The following is a 25,764-nucleotide window of genomic DNA, read 5'->3' on the forward strand; positions in this document are numbered from 1 at the left end:
AGGGAAAAATGGGAAGGGATGTACAGGCCTTTCGGTACCACCACAGTTCTCTTTTCAGTATTTCAGTTAAGTATACTTGGAATTTAAAAGTTTATTTAGTCCTAAGTATAATGGACGATTCCTCCACAAGACAGAATGATATACTGGTCATTAAAAATCATGCCAGGGGAGATAGAATATTGTAGAAAAACATGTAATTAGCCGAATGGAAAATGGAGGTCTCCACACAGTAAACAAGCACAGAGTGCTCGCTGGTTTTTATGACAGAAGTAATACACACTGATGAAAAGAACAGAAAATAGACGTTAAAGTGTTCATTATTATCTCTGAGTACTGGGACCAGGATAGACCTTTTTGACAGTTTTTTCAGACTTTTATATTAAATACACATTATTTTTCATCTGAAAAAAGCATTTTTAGATGTCTAGTACCACACATTGAAAAAAATACACGAGTAATTACAGAAACAAATAACTAGGAGAAACCGTAGCAACGTCACACAAAGTAGAACGGGCGATCCTGAATAACACCACACAGTTACATAAGGACCCACAAAGTGAGAGCACCCGCTGTAGCAGGGCGTGGCCCCCTTCTATTTGTCACTTGTGTCTTCAGGGCTGAGTCAGTTCTGAGCATGGCCAGTGTCAGTGCTGGTGTCTGGATGGATGCCACTCGAGGTGAGGGCACCTGCAAGCCGAGAGGAAGAAAAGAAATCATCCTCTGCTTTTTCTGTCTTGTTTCTTTGTTACTGTAAAAGAGAGGTATAAATAAGATAAACTGATTCTTCCCTACTGAAATTTCAGTAATGAAACCGTTTCTAAAGTGTTCACAACTTATATTCTGCCTATAACTGTCTTTTCAACAAAGCATCATATTTATTAAATGTTAATTAACACAGTTAATTGACTACCTGTTGAAACCTATTAAAGAACATGAAATGCACTATGTAAAAGCAACACGCCTGTAGTGACTACTTTAGCTGCCTTGACGGCAGTGCAGTCAGCCCCCACCATCCCGTGGCCCTGAGCTCCTGATGCTGGTAAGAGAGCATGCTGCCACCTCAGATGGAGAGAAACAGTGAAAGAATTTTCTGAAATCTACAGCACTGACAAAACATAACTGACAAATTCCAGGCTCCTTTGAGGTTGTCATTTTCTGTTTCTGGCCAACACCCGTCAATGAGCAGAACCACCCTATTCCCGAGCCATGGGACTCATGTGGGAAGCAGTTTTGGGGAAATTTCCAGGTATAGAATGTAAACCAACTATACATAGAACTCTGAAAAAGAAAAGATGCAATAATCTGATTTTGGAAGACATTCAAAATATTCTCCTAAGCCTTAGTACCTGGAAAGGCTGGGCTTCTCCTAAGCCACTTATTTATTTCACAGCCAGTGAGCATCTCCCACAAACCCTGCTTCCCTGTGTCTGCTGGGAGCCTCAGGGACACTGTTGCTGTCGATCTTATAAGTCACAAGGCAGAGGCGTGTGTCTCACGCCTGCAACCCTCACACAGGCTCGCCTCCTAGCCTCACTGTCTGAACTTGGCCCCATTTTCTCACCTGTTTATTTGGTATCTGTTCTTCTGTAAGCTGCCTGAAATGCTCCTTGGAACAAGTCAGAAGAATGAGTGGGTAGATAAATGGACAGATGTACAGGTGAGAGATGGGCAGACAAACAGAGAGACTCCAAGAAAAGGGGAACAAAGAAAATTTCCTATGCAAAACCCTCCTCTAGTCAGGGAAGAAAACCACCAAGGAGAAGTGTGAAGAGGCAGGTGGCTTAGGACAGTCTCCTGGATTCCATAAAAAGTCACACCAAGAGATGGGAGGGTAGAACTATAAATAATAAATGAAAAAAAAGCATGCATGCTTGAAAAATGTATCTACAATATGTACTTTTTAAAGAATAGATTTAAATCCGCAGGGCCCAATAACACAATCCTTGGGTATTTACAGAAGTGAGAATCCCATCTCCAAACCACAAGGCATCCCTTCGGAGCACTGAGAGTCTACACGGGGCGGTCATATAGCCGTCACTGCAAAAGCTATGCTATCCTGCACTTATGAGGAACGAGCAGCTGTGCTCAGGCTGAACACACGCATCTTTTACAACCCACAGTACCTCTACGGGTGAGGGACGCCTAGCAAGCCCCGTCTCTGCAGGACAGAAAACAAGTCCAGGAGAGGCTAAGCCGACCTACCATTTCTCCATCTCACAGGACTGGTCACTCCAGAGAAGGACTCGAATTCTGACCAATGTTTGTGACCACAGTACTACCGAGATTTATGTGCTTTTTGTGTGTATAATACATTTGTTTCTGGCATGAAAGGGTATTTAACAAATGATCGGTTGTCTTGTCTATCTCATTAGCTCACAATCTTTATATTTTTGAATTGTACTCTTTTCCTCTGTAGAAAGGAATGGAAAGAACGGTGGTCAGAATGAGATGGGGCTCCATTCTTTATCTGGTACCTCATCTCATCCAAGTCCCCAACCAGGGAGAAGGAGCAAATGTTCTTTTCATCTTTTAAAGAGAGGGCTTCAGTGATGGTGACTTACTCAACTCCAAAACCAAGTCTGGGGGAAGGGCACATGCAGCAACGAGAGCAGTATCACCTGTAGGAAGGCGAAAAGAGCTCAGGGGATGGCTCAATGTGTCAGCCTGATGTAATTTCTATCGAAAATGCAATAACACACTCTAAAAATACTAGCATGCAATGGATTTGCTCTTTCTTGACATCTAGCAGGTTTCCACAGCCCACATGTAACATTATCGCAAACTAGTGAAAGGAAGAGTCCACAGACAAGGAAAATCAATGCCACAGGCAGGCTGAAACCCAGGCCGGAGGAAAGGAAGAGAAAGGGCATAGTTAAGAAGAGGGGAATTCTGGGAAAAAGACATCATCAAAGAACTCTCAAGCATCATCCAGCAATCATATAATCATTCATTCAAGAGAGAGTTACTTAATTCCTATTTTGTGCAAGATTTTGCAGAGGGAAAAGAAAGACCACAGCGTCGATGGTGGCAGCAAGTTGCGGGGCTATAATACAATTCTAATCTCGGTACCTTGCACACATCTCCTCAGTATAAATGCAAAAAAATAAAGTAAAATAATACTATGTAAACTCTTTGCATTTTTGAAAAAAAATTAAAGAAGACCAAAATACCTGGACAGACACACCACACACATTCCTGGATAAAATGACAGCACTCTTGGGATGGCAGTGCTCCCCAGAGCGATCCGTATATTCAACGTGGTCTCGATCACAATCCCAGCGGGCTTCTCTGCAGTAAATGACTAGCTGCTGCTGCAATACATATGGGAATTTGAGGGTCTTAGTAACCAAAACGTATTTGAAAAAGAAGAACAACGTGAGAGGACTTGTAATTCTCAATTTCAAACCTTACAAATGTATCTCCAGATGAGATTAGAGGCCATTTTTAAGATATAACTGTGTTTATCCTTATTTTCTAAATTCTGTAAAATGAATATACCTGTTAGAATAAGAAAAATAAAAAGTAATGTATCTTTTAAAATATGCACACCAATTCATTCATTGGGAAAAATTTATTTTAAGTATAAAAAATAAACAAATATTAAGTGAAAAAAGACTACTTAAAAACAAGTGTGCATTTAAAATTTTGATAAATTGAAAAATGAAAAGCACAAACACATCAAGTTTCTAGGGAGACCGGTGAATTATATTAACAGTCATTTTCAAAAGTTCTAATTGAACAATGAAAACCCAAAGGGAAAATCCTGATTGACAGCCAACTGCAAACACATGGAGAGCAAAGGCCTAGAAACAACAGTTCCTTTAAATCTGAGATTAACTCAATAGGAGAGGAAATTCCTCACTGAGGAGACAGTGGAATCCCATGCATAAGATAGGATACACAGTACAAACTGCCGTAGTATCGGGAGTGAATATATTAGAAAAAATCTAAAATTAAAACATTGCTGAAAAACTATAAAAAAACTGACAGACAGATTAAAACACACAGTCATATATATTACATAGAAACATATGAAGTCTGCTCCCAAGTTGCATAGAAATACAAATATATTTGTTCATTTATGGGCACTCATTAATTTATCCCAGGTAGAATATTTCAACTAAAACAAATAATCAATAATACACTCCTCTTGTCAAATCTACTTGATAAGTAACTCTACTATGTAACCATAATGTGTCTAAGATAGATTTAAAATTAGTGAAAAAGATCTTTGTACGGTTTGTTGAATTTTTCTCAAAATTCCAAGCTTAATTTTAAAACAGATCTGAGCAGTATTTCTATATTGTCTTTCCCTGTGTGAAATGAACAACACAGTCTGTTGTCAAAATTCTGTCCTTACAATGATTCACGAGCACCGTATCCTCACAAAACTGCTGGACAGCAAGGCACTATCCAGACACTGTGACCAAACCAATGAAACACAAGGAAGACAGTGACCCTATTCTGGAGGGCTTATAATCTATGTCGACACAGGGGTTTTTATTTGATTGGTTTGATTGGGTAGCAAAATAAAATTAATCAAATACTTTCTTCTTTGAGCATTCTGTAAGTCATGACTGTTTTTAGTGTCATGAGCAGGAAAGACTGAAGCATGACTTGATTAGGTCAACTAGCAACAATCATCACTAGAGAGTGAGGAATAAAGAAGTTAACTGATAGCAATGCTACTGCCTACATGAGACCTAAAATAAATCTACACTGATATCCGAAAGGAAAATGAGATGTGGTCCCCAATGAGAAAAGAACTAACAAGAAATCAAAAAAGGAAAGACGTTTTTATTAACGATTCCAGACAGTAGTGGAGCATGGTGGTGAAGAGCACAGATGCTTGGGACAAACATGAGGTTCTGACCTCCCACAGAAACTGGGTAGCTGTGACACTGACATTTCAGTGAAATTTTCTGCATCTCAGTCTCCTATCCATAGACTGGGGACAACAACCGCACCCATCTCCTAGAACGGTCCTAAGAATTAAGTTATTTTGTATATAAAAGTTTAAATAAAATACCTCAGATTTTAAATAATACCCCAAAAGCACAAGGAACAAAGAAAACAGAGATAAATTGGAGTTCATCAAAATTTCAAACTTTGCTTCAAAAGTCACCATCCAGAAAGTGAAAAACAACACACAGGAGAAAAGCTTTTCAAATCATTTATCTGATTAGGAATTTGTATCTCCAAATGAAAAAAAAAAAAAACCTACAGCTCAACAATAAAAAGCAACTCAATTAAAAGGTGAATAAAGGATCTGAAAAGGTATTTTTCAAGGAAAATACACAAATGGCCAATAAGCACAATGAAACGATGTTCAATATCATTAGTTGTAAGGGAAATCAAGTCAAAACCACTAGGAGAAACCACTTCACATTCACAACAATAGGTTATATTGAAAAAAAAGTGTAACAAGCACTAATGAGGACAAAGAGGAAGCGGAGCTCACAGCCCTTGCTGGTGAGGATGTAACACAGAGTGGCCATTTTGGAACAATACCTGGCAGGTCCTCAGAGAGTTGAACATTTGGTTTCTGAATGACCCAGCAATTCTGCTGTCTGGGCACACACGTAAAAGAACTGAAAACAAATATCGACATAAAAAATCCCACATGAGTGTTCACGGCGACACTACTCATCACAGCCAAAAAGCAGAAACAACCGAAATGCCTATCACCTGATGAATGGGTAAACAGTGGGGCCAAGCCATACAGTGGAATGTTATGCAGCGATAGCAAAGCATACAATAGTGACTCAGGCCACAACGTGGACAAACATTGAAAACGTTACTCAATGTGAAAGAAGTCAGTCACAATAGACGGTTCCACTTACATGAAGTGACTCGATTTACATGAAATGTCCAGCACAGGCAAATCCACAGAGAGAGAAAAGTGGCTCCTTGGGGCTGGGGGAGGATGGGGAAGATGGGAATGACTGCTTATGCATACGGGCCTTCCTGTTGGGGGGATGAAAATATTCTAAGCTAGAATGGGATGCACAATTCTGGGCATAGAGTAAAAACCGCTGTACATTTTAATGGGTGAATTGTATTAAAACTGTTAAGAACAAAAGCACCTCGGGCCAGTACCTTCCATAGTAATTGCAAATTGCTAACTTTTATTAGAGGAAGAAGAAACTGCCTTCAGCATGAAAGCAGGAGATCAGCAAATGTGAGTTAACCAAAATTGGAAAAGAGCATTTCACTTGAAACAGTTGCTGAGTGTACAAGAAATATTCAGAAATACGAAAATCAGTTCCACATCACGAAGAAGCATTCTGCTTCAAATGCAGATCAAGGTTTCGGCAAGCCCAGCTGCTAGAAATGACCAGAGAAGAAACCTGGTTAGTAAAACAAGCACCAGAGCCAACAAGGAAATGGTGGTGAGGAAAGCAAGCGGCCGAATATCTGGAAAAGTTTGCTACAAATAATTTCTCCAACGAAAATTTAAAAACACAATGAAAGTGATGAAATGCCCTGTTGACCTCATGTGAATGGGCTTCCTTCGGTGCTCGACTGTTCTGTAACCCCGATTGAGAGACTCAGGAGAATCAGCATGGCTCCTGGGAGTCACCAAAGGTCTGCTCACCAGCACGCTGACCACCATCACATCTGCCAGGGTTGAATTGCAGAGAAGAGACCAACTTCTGAAAGGCACAGGAAATGTTGACAAGGGAAGAAAAGGCTGTGTTCAGTCCTGGGACAGAGGCCCTGAGAGCAGAGGCCAGAAGGCTGCAAGTGAACTGGAGTGGCCCTGGGGCAGGAAGGGACCACGGGGGAGCAGATCTCAATTCTCTTCTCTCTCTCCCTCGGGTAGGAGAGATAAAGCCTGCATCCTTCTCACCTGGAACTGTGGGTTCTGGCTGGCAGAAGTCTTACCGACAGGGAATGATTATTCAAGTCTCTGTGGAAAAACTCAAGAAACCGAGAGGGAGTAGGGAGCCAACTCCATGAGCCTCTCAAATGCTCCCATATTTATTGTGTATAATCAAAGGAAAAATTCATTAACAGTTGTGAGATAGTAAGGAGGAAATTCAGGAAAGGCAGGATGAGGCAGAGATTGTAGAATACACAATGAGTAAAAAGGATTAGTGTATCTTTAGGGAAGTCATGGGGTGAGGGGAACAAGGTTCATTTTTAGATATGTTCATTACAATGCAGACCACCAGACAAGCCAGGTCCTAGTTTTGGGGATAACAGACTATCTAACAGCACACAAGCCCAGCGTTTATACCTGAGGGTCTCGGTCCTTGCTTTGCAACTAGCAGAGTGCTATCTAAAACCTCAAATATACAAGCAAAGCATTGTCTCTGCTTCTTAATGCAAGGAGACTGGAGTGAGGATGCACAGGCACTTGCTTGCAAAGCAGTTTCTAAGCATATTTTTTTCCTCTTAAAGTTCACAGGCGACTGGGGTGTGTTACAATTTGTTAACCCAATCATGGGCTCCCACATGGAACCTTTATGGAGGACACCCTAGGATGACAAATCCTGGATGTGTGTATTTTCCTGCGATTTCAGCCACTCTAGCAGGGTCTAGGCACATCCGAGAATAACGATCCTACAGAACCACCCACCCTCTTTACTCCTGGTGCTTGATACTTAATTTTAGCTCTACACAACTTATCGTAGAAAAGTTTCAGAAATAAAAGATACAATGTTCCTTTTATATCTCATAAAATTACTGATTTTTCTGATTGCTCTAAGCTGATTCTACATGGTAAAGCACCTCATTCTGTAGGTGAATTCAGTAATTTCCATTGGGCATTTCTAGCCAGTTTGAGCTTGCTATCTTCTATTGGTCAAATACTGATACACTTAATTGATTTCTTTGTTTATCAATTTCAGCCAGAAGGAGAGGGGGTGTCACTATTTTCCTCAGCCCACCCTCAACTCTTTTCTCATCAACTCAGGCCTCCTGAAAGCAAAACAAAGCATTTGTTTCCCTTCTACTCTTTCCACAAACCCAACAGGAAACATCAGCCTGGAGAAAGAATTCAACACAAATGTTAAAGCAAAAATCTATAAACCTGAAGCAACTGCATCTCCGAATCATGATACACAATGACAGGAGTGTAAGAGTGTCGGGCACAAAGCATGCGTGAGTCTGACCACCTGATTTCTATTCTTCAAAGGAAGGAAGGTTTTCGTATTTTTTATTATCATTCTTTGTCATTGTTTCTGATTATGCCAAAAAATATTTTATGAAATAATTATGCACTGCAATAACAGATTTTTATTGTATCAATTATAGAAGGGATTCAGAGGGGATAGGAAAATCCACCTCTGTAAATAATGCAAAATTTCTTCCCCTGTTAAGAACACGTATACAAAATGCAACAGAGAATTCAAATTCTTGTGGAGAGGAGCAAAAGCCACAGAACCAAAGCAAACTCATTACAATGAGTCAATTCAAAATTCACTGGACAAACATGCTCAATGCATTCAAATAATTTTAAAGGCACACTGCAAACCATTCACTTAATGATCTGCAGGCTACAGGAAGAATTTCCCTCTTTAACAGACAACAGAAATCAATAGGGTGTCCCACCAAACAAGGAGCAAAGAACAATCAGGTTTTTAACAGTTCTGATAAATCAGCATGTTCTAAAGATTAAAATCCAGAAATTTTAAACATTCACTCAAACCACAATGAAACAAGCACTTGAAAGAAAAAAATCCAAAGAAACTAATCACATAGATCATGTAGATAGATCAACGAGAATTTCTTGTACCGCTGGAAGAAACAACAGGCTATTGCCTTTTACTTGAAAAATAAAACTACTTTTAAAGATAACTGCTACAACACATTTCATCATTCATGTTGCCTTAAAAAATCTGAGGTAATTGTATCTGATCAGAAAAGCAATTCTGAGTAATAGTAAGTTACAATTCAGTGCCAGTTTGCTTTAGAAGAAAAAAGAAAAGCTACTGTTTCTCATTCTGCACAAAGTGTAAAGAACCTCCCTGCCTCTATCTCCTCCCATTTCCTAAGCTCATACTCCCCAACCCTTCTGAAACAAGTATTAGGAAGTCTTATTCCCAATATGCCAAATGGCAAAAGAATATCAATTTATTTGTGTAAATATATGCCTATATCTTGAACTGGAGGAGAAAGGTAGCAGAATTCTATATGGAAATTCTTTCTAACTTCCTGAAATCACAAACACAAACTTTCACACAGACACAGACACATACTCCCTGGACTACTGGGCACTTCACAAGCTTAGTACTTACAACTTGTAGAAGTTAACTTTGTAGTTAGTTTAAAATACAAAACTGTCAGCTTTTGAAAGCCTCTATCATCTGCTAAACCATGCAAATATCAAAGAGACTCAATTAGCCTTCTCTGTAGAATGCAATTTCCCTTGATAGCAAAACAGACCCTAAGAATTACTGGATCAAAGATTCGTGTTTACCACTACCTATGATCGTTTTTAAGCACATTAACAGATTCAGAAATGTATGTCTCAACAACATTTATTCCTATTGAAATAGCATACGTGTTCAATTGTCAATAAAGAGACTAGGTCTCATGATGGTGTTTAAGAGCTATTTTGTGTATAGCAATATTTACTTTCAAGTGCAGAAAAGGAGGGTGTGTATTACTCAGTTGTAGAGCACCTGCTTAGCATGCACAATGTCCTGGCTTCAGTCCCCAGTCTCTCCAAAAAAATAAATAAAAATAAGTGCATATTTAAAAATAAGAATAAAGTTATAAACAAAATGCAGACTAAAAACCATTGCAATCTAGGTGCTACAATTATACTAAACAAACAAATGTTTCTATCAAATATTGACTATATGCCAATCACAGAGACAACCACAAGTCACACCTGAAGCATCACGTGTGATTCTCAACAACCCTATTAAGTAGACACGGATGAGAAACCCGGCACTGCGGATGAGGAGACGGAGCTCGGAGGAGCCGGGGACGCTGACCGTCCTGCTCCCCGTGACACCACGTCAGCCCAGGGTAAGCGCTGACATGCTGCTCTGAGGGGACACCCAGCTGCATGGAACCTTGGGGCACTGGGGAGTCCCAGAAAACACTAAAAATTTTTCAATGAAAAACAAGCTCAATTATAATACACTGTGCTGCATTCTTTAAAAAGGGAAAATGACTGAGACCTTTTTGATGCCCCCGTCCCCTTTCTGCCATCATCAATTATTTGCCCTCTCAACGTGACCAGTGATGAACTGGACCCCATATGAGGTGCACTCAGATGGCAGAGCTTTTAAAGTTATTTTATGAAGTTTGTAACACTCTTTCTATGCCTCACACAGGCGGTCATCTATCACTTCTAACGTGTGGACGTAGCACCTGAAATCACTCGTTTCTGCTTTTTAAAATCCCTTCATCTAATCCAGACTTTTCAACAGCAAAGCAACAGCTCAACCATGGACGCTGGACAGCTTTTCACCAAATGCACTCGAACAGCCCATCTGACTACCTGGAAGCCCATTTCTTCTATTAAACCCACTTCCAGGTTCTTCATCATTTTATAATTGGTGGACTTCGCCTCTCTGGCCTACTCAGAGAGCTCCCAAATTCACATCCAGTGGTGGGAGAGGACCCTGCTTTTGGGGGAAATCAGTGAGGAAGGCGGAAATTCTCCAGCCAGGTCTGCTTGGGTAGAAGTGCCATGACGTGCTCAGAAATTATACCATCAGCACCCCTGGGCTCCCATGGAGTCATTTAACATTAACCAAACTCATGAAACACTGATGCAAGAAAACCAGAAACTTAAATTATTAATGTAAAAGAAGACGTGAATCTATGAACCAGACTGAAATATCAGAGTTCAACCATGAGTACATTTTCTCCTCCACGGCTCAATCATGGGCAGGCAGTCACATGGCAAGCATGGACAGAAACAGAGCAGGAAGGGTTTCTAGATTAACTGAATGGACTAAATTTCTGTTATACGAACAGATCTACTGCGCAGAAGACAATTAACGCCAATCACAGTGCACTCTCTGTGCACAGTGGCCGAGACACGACCATTAGCGCCTGTGTAACTCTCCTTTCCCAGTCATTTCTGGGCTAACTGATGCACAGAGGTACAAAGATTCAGGGATGCCGATAACGCTAAACACCCAAAGCCCATCTCTGGGAGCCTCAAAACCCAACAGCCAGGGTTTAAATACCAGCTCTGGCCACTTACTAGTTCTGTGATTTTGCCAACTTACTTACCCTCTGTGTGCCTCAATTTCCACACTGTAAAACTGGGATAACAATCCAACTACCCTTACTCGCTTGTTGAGAAGATAGAAGGATTCATTTCTGTAAAACTCTCAGAAAAGAATGTAGCACATTTTCGGTGTTCAACAAATGTCAACTTAATATCAAAGTGATTTACAGGTCTCCCTTCTAATCGTCTTATGTGTTTCCTGGCTAGTCTAAGTCCCAAAGAAAATCCTTATTTCTCCTTTTACAAACTCTTGGGGAAAACACTTCTCTTCCATCCCACCAACTGTTTAAACCAAGGGAGGGGATGCCTCCTAACCACTCCTTTGGGCCATCGAGAGTGCTTCTCCATTCACACCCCTGGTCCCTGGCCCACAGTTAGCATTCATCACACTAACAAAGTGAGGTGTGAGTCCGAGAAGACAAGCAGGGTATTTGAAACCCTTCCTTTCACTCCAGTGTTGATCACCATTGGGAAGCACCTGGGATGCTCAGCTCCATCGCAGGACAGCCCTGTGCATGAAGGGGCAGGTCCCCTCAAAGGAAGGCTCGCTGTGGCCCAGAGCTACATGGGACAGGGTGAATCTCCACTTCAAGGACACGTATCAAGACACACATTTTCCCACAGCCCTGAAGTTCATGGAGAACGTGGCTTCATCAGTAACAAGAATACATTTATCGCCTGTCTACTCTTTTGTGTCATCTCTCACTTGGCTGCTGGAGACAACATGTGTATAAGTATTGGATCCCCTTAAGCCCCAACACATATGAAGTAACAAATAATTCTGTGGCTTAACATTGGTTCAGGGTGACTGTGTAACTGTCCTGACTCTGCTGATGCTTAATTAGGGGTTTAGGAACTATGGAATCTCCTCAAATATCTTTCATCATAAAATCAGCTTTTCTTATTTTCCTGTTTTTTAGTAATTGCCAAAGACTCTCAAATTATGGCTTCACACAAAACAGCAGCTAAAGTTTCTGACATACCCATTGTGGTATACACTTTCCGTAATTTCTAATTCTCACAATTCTACAAAGCTGATACAAATGTCCCCATCTCACAGACGAGGGAAAAACTCAAAACGAACTGACTCAGGCTCACTTGGCTCAGTGGCAGCGCGTGCACGCAAACGCAAGTCAAAAAACTACACCCCTTTCTATATGTACCAAATCTCATACCACAAATTAACACACAGTGGCGGAGTCAATACTCAGGGAACTCAGTACACTTTTCAGCTTTAAGGTGCTCCAGAGGCCGCTTCTAGCTGTTTTATAAAACCCCGGCTCACTGGTTTCTAACACTGGAAGAAAAGTCCGATTTTGCCATTGTTTGAACAGCAAGTCTGAAATGTTCACAGCGAGATAACAGAATAAAACTAGAATATAAGCAGAATAATTTTTCCATGTAGACAGACATAATGGACATTGTGCTCTTCTGAAGCATTAAGCAAAGAAATTAAAATAACGTTGTTTAAGCCTTCTTTTACAAACAGAAAAGTTAAGACTTTAAGAAGATGCAACAGCGCCACCTATGGCTAAAAAGACATTCCAGGCTTCCGGGAAACATGCAACACAAAAATTGCCTGTAGTATCAGAAACGAGAATCAGATAACTAAAAGCTTATTTAGCACATACTGAACTTTGCTTCGGGGGAAAGGAAGGGTATTCAGTATTTAATCTGATATTGCTAAACTCCTGAATATAAACAGAAGAATAAGCTCATGGAAAATCATCTTAGAAGAGGAAAGAATCCAGTCCAGCCACTTCATTTTACAGGTGTGGAAACTGAGACATGGGATCTGTCCTCCTGGCTATTGGCAGCAAAGCTCTCCTGGGCCTCATGTCTTGCACTGTAGCAAAAACCAACAGATCTGTACTAGGCTTATATTCATTAAAGTCACGTTTGTATTTTTCCAATAGTAGGTTATCTGTCTTGCAAAATACTTCTCAAAAAGCCAGGAAAACATACAAGTTTGTTGAAATACAAAAACATTTATTTACGTAATAAAACAGCATGAGCTTTATTTTCTTTATTAAAAATGCGACATGTCAAATCAATATTTTGATGTTTTAAACCTGTTAAGAGTGTAGGAAAAAAATCAAAATTTTCTTTAATCGCAAAAGAGAGAAGTTTATTCCCTGACAATGATCAATGTGGATTTTACTAAGCTTAATGGATCTGGTGAGAAACCCAGGAAATTAAAATTCTGAGTGGATGGTTACATGGCACCATGAATTCTGAGTTGTAATGATACATATTCTGTGTAAATAATCTTCAATGTCGTCTGAGTAAGGCAATTTACCTAGTCCCTGTCTCAATATAATGATACAGATTATATTAAAACTTCATACTGCATAAAAAAATAAATCCTTGTTACTTTAAAACATTTTCAAATATATCATTTATACACACATATTGAATATGCATCAGAAATAGCGACATTCTTTAGTATTCAGAGTTGATCATTCTAAAATATCTGTCATTGTGTCAGCACAGTTTTATTAAGCACCTCTTGGGTTCTTTGTATGCAAGGCGTCTAACTCTCACAGTCAGACAAGTTACACGATATTACTCAAATTTCACAAATAAGGAAATGTACTTAAGACATGAAAACAACTTACATATTAATCACCAGAAAAGAAAAGAGTCAATATTTCACTTACAATACTCACTGACAATCTTTTCTTCCATATTAATACTACATAAGACCAATTCAGTATTTGTAAGTATTTCTGTCAATAAGGGCCACTAGAGAAAAATAAGTAACATCATTAGCAGTGGTTGGACTTTCAAAGCCCACTTTACTTTTGCACAATAATTATGTTGAATGTTTTGTTTTTAGTGCTTACAGAGCACTAAAATAAAAAAAAGTAACTTTTTATGTAATTACCTGAGAATTAAACATTTGTGAAAGTGTGCAATTTTAATTTATGCCACTCTGTCTCACATTTTCACTGGTGTCTCTCCTTTGAAGTCCTCATCAGGCTGAGATCACTAAAATCGGCCATTTATGGAGTCACAGGAATTCGGGTAACCACTCAACGGGAGGCTGATTAGAGGAACAATTAAGAATGCATCCTGTGCAGCCTGGGTTCCAGCACCGAGCTATCCACCACCAGCTGCGTGTGATTTGGGACAAGCTGCTCCATCTCTCAATCCCTCAGCTGCAAAAAAGGAGACACATATACCTACCCTCAAACACCTGCTATGAAATAAAACATGAGGAAATCATTTTAGCCTTAGGTAGGTGTCCACTCAGAGCGACTTTGGTCATTATGATGATAAGGATGGCTGTTAATAAATTAAGCTAGACCAAAAAGGAGAAATCATCTTAAAGGAGAAACATTTTAACTCAATGAGCATTTACTTTTGGATGGATTGCAGAATATTCTACTGAATTTTTTAATAAACCAAGTTTTGTCCATTAATTATAGATTCACAGGTTCATGCACAAGTCTCCAGAAAAAGAATTAGAGGCCTTGAAGCCCTGAATACTAAGAAAGAAAAGTTTAAAAAAACTCAGGGAGGAGATTATACCTCATTTGGGAGAGTATGTGCTTAGCATGCATGAGGACCTCAGTTCAGTCCCCAATAACTCCATTTAAAAACTTTGCTTTTAAGAAATGGAGAATTAAAACAAAGAGATGGAGGAATATAGAATTTTTTAAGAGACTCATCTCAGATTTAAGATGGGTAAGAAACCATCCATTTCTCAGAGGAAATCATGAGAACTTTGTAAACTGGATCTGAGTTGTCTAGTCTTCTAACATTATTCATGAATTCATATTACCAAGTCTTAAAACTACCCGATAACCCACAGTGGTGATACTGATCATAACAGCTGCAAACCCGGATCGAGCTCCAGCTAGGACTGCTCTGTTTTGTCATCTCTGCCCCTGAGGCCTCACCAGGCTGAAAGCACTAAATTCGGTCATTCATGAGAATCGCCTGTAAGTCCTCCATTTGTGCTTGTCACTCTCCCCTCACCAGCCCCTCTGAGGGAAGCACTGTTATCATCTTCCCCACCCGAAGATAAGGCCACTGAGGCACAGAGACTAAATCCATTCCAGGTCACATTGGCATTAAAGGATGTCTGTATTCCTGCTGTTTTGCTTTTGACAAAGGAATGTGAGATATCAATTCAAGGGAGACTGTTAAATAATCATGTCTGCCAGGTCTTCACCTCAAAGAGCAGATACTATAGATTCCTGATGTAGGATGAGGCTGCCGCCACAAACTGACTCAGCTTGAAATTAATATCCAAGATGAAGCAGTGGATACATGTAAATATTCACGAGTGTCAACTCTGCTCACGCGTCTGTGCCCTTCACTACCTGAACGGGGGTGAAATCCCCACCCATGTCTGGGAGGGAAGCGTGACTCTTCCCAGTCTCACCCAGGCTTCACGGGCTATTTCCCCCTACAGATTGTCCTCAATGATGAAAAAGCTCTCAAGATTTTTACACCATGAAAAACTGAAAGACATTTCTGCATATGGAGCACTTTCTCAGGCTTAAACCTATGTTGCCTACACTTAGAAAGGGGACAATAAGAAACATGACTCTGCAAAGTCTCTGAGTCTCACCACTCACACGAGTAGAACGGCCTCAGCACAAGATGACACTTCACATTGCAGGATGAGAAAAAAATAAAGCCATCCCAACCACAGGCCTCCCAGAAACAGCGCTCAGCAGTCTTCTGCACTCTCACGGTTGTGCAGCCCTCACCACCATCTATTTCCAGAACACTTCATCACCCCAAAAGAATCCCCTTGTCACTAGCAGTCACTCCCTAATCCCCCTCCACCCAACCCCTTGCAACCATCACCTGCTTTCTGCTTCTGCATGTGCCTTTTCTGGGCATTTCAGATCACTGAATTCAACAATATGTGGCCGTTTGTGTCTGCTTCCTTTCACTTAACATGATGTTATCAAGGCTTTTCAATGTTGAAGTGGTATCAGCATCTCTTTTTTTTGTTTTTGAAAACGTTAAAGTTTATTAGAAGTTGGTAAGTACTATCAAATAGAGTAGAGTGGAGCATAAGCGATTGGGTTTCAAAGGGAAAAGGGCGGGTTGAACAGTCAGGGTGGACTTCCCAGAACAGGTGGTTTTTTCATTTTCCTCCTTATTTTTTTTTTGTTTATTCACTCTTATGTGTGAATAATGTTCCACTACATGGAGATACAGCATTCTGTTCATCCATTCAGCAGCTACATATGGACGAAGTCCAGAAGAATGAATTTAAGAGGTGAGTAGCATGGATGGCATTTAAGCAAAGGGCATGATGTGCTTTCAAAAAAAGCCAACAAACAGGCACAAGGAAATTCAGTGCGTTTCTGAGCAAAGTGTATGCTTGCTTCGGCAGGACTACCATGGAGGTCTGGGGCGGACATTGGCAAGAATCACGTTGAGGGAGTCACCTGAGAAACGCCCCACTGTAAGCAGCTCAACCAATTCTCCTCCCTCATCCTGTATTGTTAGAGCCATGTTTCTAGGTTACTCTTATTTCAAGTAATAGCAATTTAACTGCACATCTGATCATCTGCATCAGACCACATTACATCCAAGACTTAGAAAATCATTCACTGGCTGGAGCAGCACCAAGACATAACGGTGATGGTTCAGGGAGCCCTGCAGCATCCCAGCCTGCAGGCACAAAACCCACATGTGCCCTGGTGATGTCCGAAAACTAAAATGCATGGAAATATCTCACTGCTGGTACATGACATCTGCCCCCAAATTGCCCCAAAATCATGCTGGCAAAGCACTACTCAACACTCTCACTACAAAAAAAAAAAAAAAAAGTAATGTTTTTTTTTAGTAATGTTTCTTTTGTAAAATATTTATACATACGTTTTCTTTGATAAAATGGTTGTGATTTTTTTTAAAACAATTCCAATTTAATAAAATGAAAAAGGCACAAACCAAAAAAAAAAAAAAAGCAAATTTAGGCTCTTCCATTGAAAACCAGCAACCACCACTGCCAGTAACTGAGCTGGAATGCTCCTGACTTTAAAAACCACTGTGCAGTTACTTTTCAAACGTGAAAGTCATATATGTATTCCATGTAGATGATATTACAGTAGGATTTTTCTTTTCAAAATTTCCAGTTGCAACATTAGCACAAGAAAGTTTATGTTTCAGGTTTAAAAAAATCAATTATCCTCCACTTTCTTAATTTTGAACCTATTGTTATTTTACAAATGTAGCAATGCTGCTTATTATAAACCAACTTTTTGATTTCTGCAAAAAATTCCTTTATGACATCAATATTTCAGAGCAAAGTTTAATGATGTTTTGAGAAGTGGGGCCTGTTACGATCACTAACAGCTCTTTAAATACTGACAAGGATGTGCTACTAAGTAATGCAAAGGCTCTAACTCCACATTAGCTCAGAAACCAAAGAAACTACACCAAAGACTTACTTTAACAATTTTATATATTCCTATTCTTTTGAATATTAAAGTTCTTAAAAGATAGGTTTTTATTGAGAAAGACAACAGCTGTATTAAATTTCCACTCACCAAGGAAGCAATCTTTATGAAGAATAAAAACCCCTATGGAAATCGAAATGACGGGACGTTTAAAGCTAAGTGAACATGCAGATCTGAACACAAACTTAAATCCTATCAGATCTCATTCAAACAAGCTCAGCAAAGTACTGGGCTACCATGGAACTTAGCTCTTCTGTTCCAAAGTTAGCTGAGCTAAAGTCATCACACAAGGCAGGGAAGGAGAGAAGAGGAAATTCCACCTGGCAGCCTCCATGTGTTTTCTTCCAGCCAAAAGTCGCCTCTAGGACGGCCCCGCTAACAAGCCTTCCCCATAAGGAAATCCGGCATCCACACTGCCCCTGCCGTCCCCAAGCAGTCCCGACGCCCCTCTTCCAGCCTGTGAATGGTCTTCTAATGACCCCCCCAATTTGGTGGCACCCGCCGCCTCTTCCCCGGTACAGACACACACACACACACACACAGAGCCATGGCAGCCTTCCCAAATCACAAATTTGATTACATCACCCCACTTCAAACCCTTCAGAGGCTCCCTGGTGGAATTCTAGCCCCAACCCAGACAATGCTCGCCCAGTCTCACGTCAGGACACAGGTCCCCAGTGACCTCAGGAGCCCCCTGACCTGCTCCTACTTCCCACTTGCCTCCAGGCTTATTTTGACTGTTTCCCAAGGAAGCCTTCCCTCCCTCCAACCTCCTCAAATTGTTCCTCTGTTCCTAGAACATTCTAGGCTAATTCAACTTCTGACAATGCTAAGCTCACAAGAACCAAATACATTTTGCTTACTAATGTGGCTGAACATGTTCCCCCCTTGACACTCAGAAGTGCACGTGTTATGAACAAATGAATGATGGGATGGATCTCAAAGGGACAGACATACCTGCTCTCTCTCGTCCTGACCCTTCTGTCTGTAGAATATCAGAAGCAAAACCAGAAGAACATTTCCTGAGCGTCACTTTCTGATGACACCCTTCACTGCCTACTGTGTCAGTTCTAGTGAAACCCAAACTCTTCAAAAGCCCTCCACTCAGGACACTCTCCAGTGTCCTCCCCAGCAGGGGCAACCTCCACCCTGGACCAAACAGGGCACTCTCCCCGTGTCCCCACACCAAAAGCCTCCAGGCCACTGCCCGGGCTACACCTGCCTCCAGAGCCACATTCTTGTATCCTTCTCCTGGCTGACTTTTACTCTGTCCTCACAACTGAATGTAGGGCCCATTTCTTCAAGGAAGTCCTCTCTGATAATGTCCTTTAGGGCTTGGCTGGGCTCTATCTATAGCAGCAGTACATGGTGACCAACTGGGTGTTTGCCCACTCTTTTGAGACCACGAACTCTTGGGGGCCACGTGGAGATTACAAGAAGGGTGGGGGAAGCAAAAAGCAAAAATCACAGCCAAAGTCCCAAATTCAAGGATACTTTCTCAGAAAAAAGTATAAACTATTCCACACATATGCAATTTGGCTACTATTTTTGTGGCTTGTGGATAGTAAGAGCTTGGTGTTCTAGTCCAAAGCCCAGGTTACATGCAAAGAAATGTATATATTCATATCCAAAGGAAACCAGAGCTGCTCAACAACAGTTTGCAGTTAGAATTGAAAGGAATTTTGATAAAGGCAATCTCTCTCTCTCTCTACTTTCTTTTCTGGCATCATATAATTTTAGAAGTATTTGCATGACTAAGAGATGGCTACAGCCCGTGATTCTGCACTGGAGTGTTTGGGGCTGAGGAAGCCCAGATTACATTCACTGTGTAAATGCAATCACACCAACATACTGACAGGTGCCCTGATGGTGGAGATGATGTTCCAAAGCTGGCAACCATATGCTGTAAGAGAACTCTAAATAGAAATTAAGAAATGCAATGTCCTGTACTCAATTTCATTTGTTATATGGACCATTAACTCATAGTATATCTTGACTAATGAAACCCAAAAATAAATTGTCAACGTCGATTTTCTTCATCTGACCGTTTTATGCTAACTTTGGATATCAAACCCTCACTCCATAAATAAAGCTCAGGCCTACACTGCAGCAGAGTTACATCCCGTGGAAGAATGCTGATCAAGGGAGAACTAGAGAGTTTCTCTTCAGAAGCTGCTAAGTCTGGTTTTGCACCTCTACCTCATTTGCAACCACGTCATCGTCAAAGGATTAAGACCTAACATCTTTCGGACGAAAAGCACTGCGGTGCTTCAGAAGCATCAAAGAACACTGAGCTTTGTGAAACAGTCCTGAGGCACTTAAATCGTACGTTTTCTGAAAGTCTCCAAAATTGACCCACTTTACCATTCCAGGTATAACAGGGAGGTACCGGAATTAGTAGAGAAAACATGCCCATGAAGTCTGACAAGGCTATGCTTGAATCCTGCTACAGCATTTACTAGCCACTAAACTGACCAATTCCTTAACCCCTCTGAGAAGGCTTCCCAATCTGCAAAACAGGGCTGCCACCGCCCACCTGGGAGGCATGAATGAGAATGCAACACGCAAGTAGGGCGGCCGATTGGTACCTGACACAGGGCCTGGCTAGTTTCCCTCCGCTGCCCTTCTTCCCCTTTAAACTTGCACTGTTCCCCCAGTAAGGATCAAGCCGCCGAAACAGACTGCCCGTATCTTCTGTGTAACCCCGGATACATGCCTTACCCTTAGGAGGTCAGAAAAATAACTGCCTCCTCCCCAGTCACTATCAATGTTCTTAAGAGTCTGGGTATATTTAAATCTATTTTTCAGGGAGACTATTCCAGAAATTTCCAAGCAACATTCCCCAAGTTGTCTCCCCTCTCATTACCCATCCCTTCTTACCTCAGAAAATCTGTATAATTGCCTTCTGTTCATGGGAAAGTGACTCTGGTAGGGTGGGGACTTCCAAGGACTCCTCCCCTCCCTCACAGGTGAGTGTGACTACCATCTCCCCACTCCCCACTCCAACTCCAGCTTCTGAGGAGTCTAACCTCCCAGACCGTGCAGACTCTGCATCTTCCCAAGACACACACGGGGCCACGAACCTCCCTTCAGATTTCTTCCAGGCTAGCCCTGCCCACCACCCGGCCCCTTAAAGATAAATGGCATTAGTGTGAAAAAGCAAATGCCGCTGACGGACACACCAAAGTTGCATGGTCTGGGCTTTCCTCAAACACAGGCCCAGCCCTGCCCCCACAAGCCTAAGTCTGAACCTCTCGAGTTGATCAAATTCACATGCAAGGCTGTGAACACCAGCTAAGAATGACGACTCCCAACGTGTATATCTAGTCTGGCTCTTTCATTTGAGCCCCATGTTCATAGACACGAGTGCCTCTTTGAAGTCCTAACGTGGATGAAAAATGGCATCTTAAAAATGCCAAATGTCCACAATTTACTCTGGAATTCGATTCCTGGCAGGTACCTCCCAGGCACATGCAAGGCTGTGAACACCAGCTAAGAATGACGACTCCCAACGTGTATATCTAGTCTGGCTCTTTCATTTGAGCCCCATGGTCATAGACACGAGTGCCTCTTTGAAGTCCTAACGTGGATGAAAAATGGCATCTTAAAAATGCCAAATGTCCACAATTTACTCTGGAATTCGATTCCTGGCAGGTACCTCCCAGGCTCCCCATTTTAGTAACAGCCTCAGCACCCACCTGTGTGTTTGAGGTCACATTCAATTTCCACTGTTCCCTCACCCAATCCCTGCCCTTGAATCACTCCTATTTTTTCCATCGTTAAGCCCATCTCAAGTCTGGTTCTGCAGCGACTACGGCCGTAACCCCACAAGCTCACAGCATGGTGCACTGACTAACAGTCCTCCGTAGGGTGCTCCCTGGAGGGGGAGACATCTTCTGGCACGGGTCACCTCAGATGGCACTGGATTTACACAAAGGGGGCCCAGGAGAAGGGACTCAAGGTTCTCCCGTGGTCTGAGTTTTGAAGGGCCCGAGGTCTGGGGGAGCTCCTAATTAGTAGACACACTTGCCAGTGAGCAGGTGAGGATGGAGGATCCCAGGAAAGGCTGTTCTCAATCCGACCCCTGGGCTCTCGGGAGCCATGGGAAAGGCCTGTGTCCAGGGCACAGCCCGGCCATCACAGATCCCAGCCTGCATTTGCCAATCCGGACAGCCTAGACTCCATCTACTTGCAACAGTTACTTCTGTTCTGTTCCCCACCCAGAAGGTGATGGACTCATTCAGATATTCTGACATGTCTCAAGCGAGACAAATTCAGTGAAAAATGAAGTGTCCACATTTGGACCAGAGCATGAAAGGAGAAACAAGGCCTCAGGGACAGCATGATGGTGGTGGCAAAACCCTTCCCCCGGGTGAGATGAACCAGGGTAGGGGTGAGAATCCAAGGTCCTAGGTCAGCCAAAGCATTTTCCTTCACGGTTGACTGGGGTGTTTGAGACTCACTACCGCAAACTAACGACAAGTCCGTCAGTGGTGGACGTCAGCTGCAACAGGCACGGAGTCAGCTATTAACTGCCAACATGGGTTAAAATAAAGGCCGGGGCAGGGAGGCCTGCACGGCTGCTGAGGAAAACCACAGACCCGGCTCTGAATGCCCACTGGCTGAAGCAGAGAGGAAGCTACGGTCCCCTTAAGCAGTCCCTGTGTCCACCAGATCCAGGTGAGCCAGCTACTTAGGAGAAGGCCATGAATTCCTGATAGAAGAACCAGCCTCGTAAAGGGAACAAAAGAGTGGCATGGATCTTAGACCCACTTCTGCCCCTTTATAAAGGCAAAGTAAGGTAAATGGCACGGGGAAGTTGAATGCAAAAAAAAAAAAATTAAATAACAAAACGGTGACTGCTTCCTCCAACAGAGTCCCCTGCAGCTGCCCACACACGTGCTTGCCACTTTCTCACCAGTGACCACAGGCCAGGAAGTGCCATCACGCACGTCACACAGCGACAGCCAGGAACTGCGTGCCGAGCACGTTTGTGTAAAAGCAGGAATCGAGCAAGATGCTGCAGAATCTGACATTGCAAGTTTAAATACTCCATGAAAAGAATCCCTCAGCAGCCGCCTAAATCAATTCGCATCTCACTTCTTCCAAAAACTCAAACTAATTTAATAAGGGTGCAATTGTCACCAAATATATGGAGGACCAAACAGGTTCCTCAAAGCAAGGATTTTAACAGGTATCAAACTCCAGTGGATGATGGGCTAACAAAGCAAATATTCCAAAAATTAGAAAATAAAAAGATGACTAGGATAATACATGGATCAAGGCAGCTATGAAGTTTTTGCTTTTTAAAGACATGGAGACAGTACAGAGGGCAATCTGGCTATTTCCAGTGCAGGGTGTGAACAGCCCACCTTTTCAGATGGAACAACAAGCTCACTGGGCAGTAAAAGAGAAAAATGAATAAAGAGAAAGGAAAAGAGGAACAAGAGAAAATTAGAAATACACAAGAACAAAAATGATTTTGACAGCGTGTACAAGAATTTTCGTGAGTGTGTGAGGCCAAGGACGCAGGGAAGGTGAGTCCCACCCTCACCTCCAGATCCAGGGAAGGCAGGGGCCTGAGGGGAGCGGTGCTGCCGGGGGACCCCAACGTGGTCAGCGCCCCTAACCAAAACTCCACCTACATGGGTCTAGGCAACTTTTGAGCTACAAATTGTGGTCGCATTTCAGGCTAGACAGTTTTACTCACTTCCACCAAGAGTTCAGGAGAGAATTAGGCTCTGCACCTGCACCAAAGCATTGTTTAAAAAATTAATGACTGTGGAATATTAAAAGCAACAATGGAGGAAAAGAGATTGGAGGAGAATGTGCTTGACCCGAGCTCACCGGTCGCTTTATCTCACTGACGTTAAGAAGCTGGCTGAGCCCTTATGGTACAAGAACAGACAGACCCACAAGGAAGGAGGTTTAATGTGCCTCTGTATTTTGATGCGGGGAGCCATGCTTTGTACACGAGATTCTGGGTAAACAACGGTGACAGTGTCAATCACTATGGGCTAAGCACACATCATCCGCAAAGCTATTCCGCCAAATAACAAGGACAGACTTCCAAAGGAAAGAAAACAAGCTGGCATTCTCTGGTGGGTCTGCAGACTCAGAGCCAAGTAGTTACTGAGCAAAAATGTCACCAATGCCTCGTATGACAAAAGAGGAGGCACTGGCCTGCGGGTTGGGGCAGGTCTCCAGGCTTACACTGCTCACCCGCCAGTCTGTCCAGGGAGAGAAGGTGGTCCCTGCTTACATTGCACTGATGCACCTACCTTGACTAAAGCCTGGGGCCTCGGCAGGAAGTGACATGTGAGGTGAACGGAGCCAGACTCGGTGCAGCTCAGTGCTGGCAGCTATGCCCTCAGCAGTGTCCAGGCTCATAAACATGACAGCTCATTTCCAAGAAGCAGAAGGGGAGTGCGGGCATGCAGATCACTGGGCCCTGTGAGGACAAGTACAGATCATGGCCACGAAATGCCTTGCCCATTCCTTAAGCCAAAGAGTTATATCCGGGAGGAACAGAAAATTCATCCAGAGCCTGCTAGGTGGGCTCTCGAAGGTGGGACTTGGGTCCCCTGTGCCTCTCACTCACAGAGCAGGTCTGAACATTCTTTTTATCAATTCTCTAGCATCTTCTCCTCCAACTTACCAACAACCAGAAAGTAGGGTCTGATCTTAGGTAAGCTCAAGAATCACAGAGCACCGTCTCCACAGCGGGCCCGACAACACGTGCCAGGTCCTCCGACCGTGACCTGTGGGACCGCCATGAGCGCTGCCCAGACTCAAGGCCCGAGGCAGCAGGCCGGGGGGCACAGCTTCCCTCACTCTCCCCAGCAAACGGGGACCACCTCTCGGCAAAGGCATCTCACACTCTTCTGCCAGAGGGATAGCATGATACATACAGGGGGAATCAGAGCAGAGGGTGATGGGTTAGGCAGCCCAGAAGAGCTCGCATGCACTTCCAAGGCAAAGTGGGGCCGTTGACCTAATCAAAGGGAGACAGTGAGGACGATTCTTTTCCTGCTCTGTCACATACTCCGTGACAAACATTTCCCTGCCTATGGAACTCATTCGAAAGCCCCTGGCGGTGTTTCTGATGTCCGAACTTGGCATGGCGGTTGTCGGGCGGGGAGAGGGCCTGAGTTGTGAAGGTGCTGGGCCTGGGAGGCAGGAGACACTGGCTCCAACCCCAGCTCAACCAGCGCCTCGTTCTGCCTCTCGGGATTCAGCATCTCATCTATAAGCAAAGGGATGAGACTGTCCCAGGTCAGGCTGCCCAACAGAAATGAAATGAGAGCCATGAAAGAAAGTTTCCTAGTTGCCATATTTAAAACAGTAAACAAAGAAACAAACCAACAAACAAAAAACAAATACTAGAAATTGATTTTAAGAACAGACCTTACTGAAACTACTGTATGTAAAATACTATCATTTTGACATGTAATCAATATAGGAAGTAACAAGATATTTTACATTCTTTTACTAGACAAGCCTCAGGGTCTGATGTGCATTTGACCTACAGTACATCTCAGCTCAGAGCAGCCTCCTCCCCAGCGCTCCTAGCATCACTGGCTGTGGCTAATCTATTGAACAGTAACTCCAGGGGTCCCACCATGGTCCTGGCTGAAAAGCGGAAGTAAGTGTACACACTAACCCAGAAAGGATTTCTCTGAAACAAAGGCAGATTCGCTTTGAATTGTGTGTAAACCTGCGGGCTACACCTCCCTCCCAACTTGGTTACAAGACAGCCCTCTTACTTGCTGATCACTTTCTGGATGTAGGGAAGAAAACCGGCACACAGCCAGGATGGACTGGCCTCCAGGTAAACTTACCTGCTGTCTGTTTCCAGTCCCATGAAGTCCTCCTCTAATTGGATGCAGAGGTGGGGGATCTTGTCCCCAGAATTCTTGGGGGCTCCATCCAGCCACTTGGACTTGGGCAAGATGAAGAATAACTCAGTGAATTCCTCGATCCTCTTCTGCATGGCCCTGCAGTCCTTGTAGATTGAAGGATACGTCGGTGCACGGCTGCTCGGCTACCTCCCCATGTAGCACAAACACAAAAAGCTGAGATTCATTAAACGTGGTGCCATACAGCTCCTCTGCATGTGGAGCTTCTAGA

General features: G+C 42.7%; 1 long non-coding RNA gene across 1 annotated transcript; it reads right to left on the reverse strand.

Annotated features, from left to right (window-relative positions):
• Nucleotides 1-479: 479 nt before the first annotated feature.
• Nucleotides 480-25,751, reverse strand: LOC140698109 (uncharacterized). Its single transcript, XR_012075570.1, has 4 exons — nt 25,476-25,751; nt 23,916-24,085; nt 3,171-3,311; nt 480-748 (listed from the first exon to the last, which is right to left on the reverse strand). It is a non-coding gene; the product is annotated as an uncharacterized lncRNA (long non-coding RNA).
• Nucleotides 25,752-25,764: the final 13 nt, after the last annotated feature.

This window comes from Vicugna pacos, chromosome 9 (genome assembly GCF_048564905.1).
Source record: "Vicugna pacos chromosome 9, VicPac4, whole genome shotgun sequence".
Taxonomy (NCBI): Eukaryota; Metazoa; Chordata; class Mammalia; order Artiodactyla; family Camelidae; genus Vicugna; species Vicugna pacos.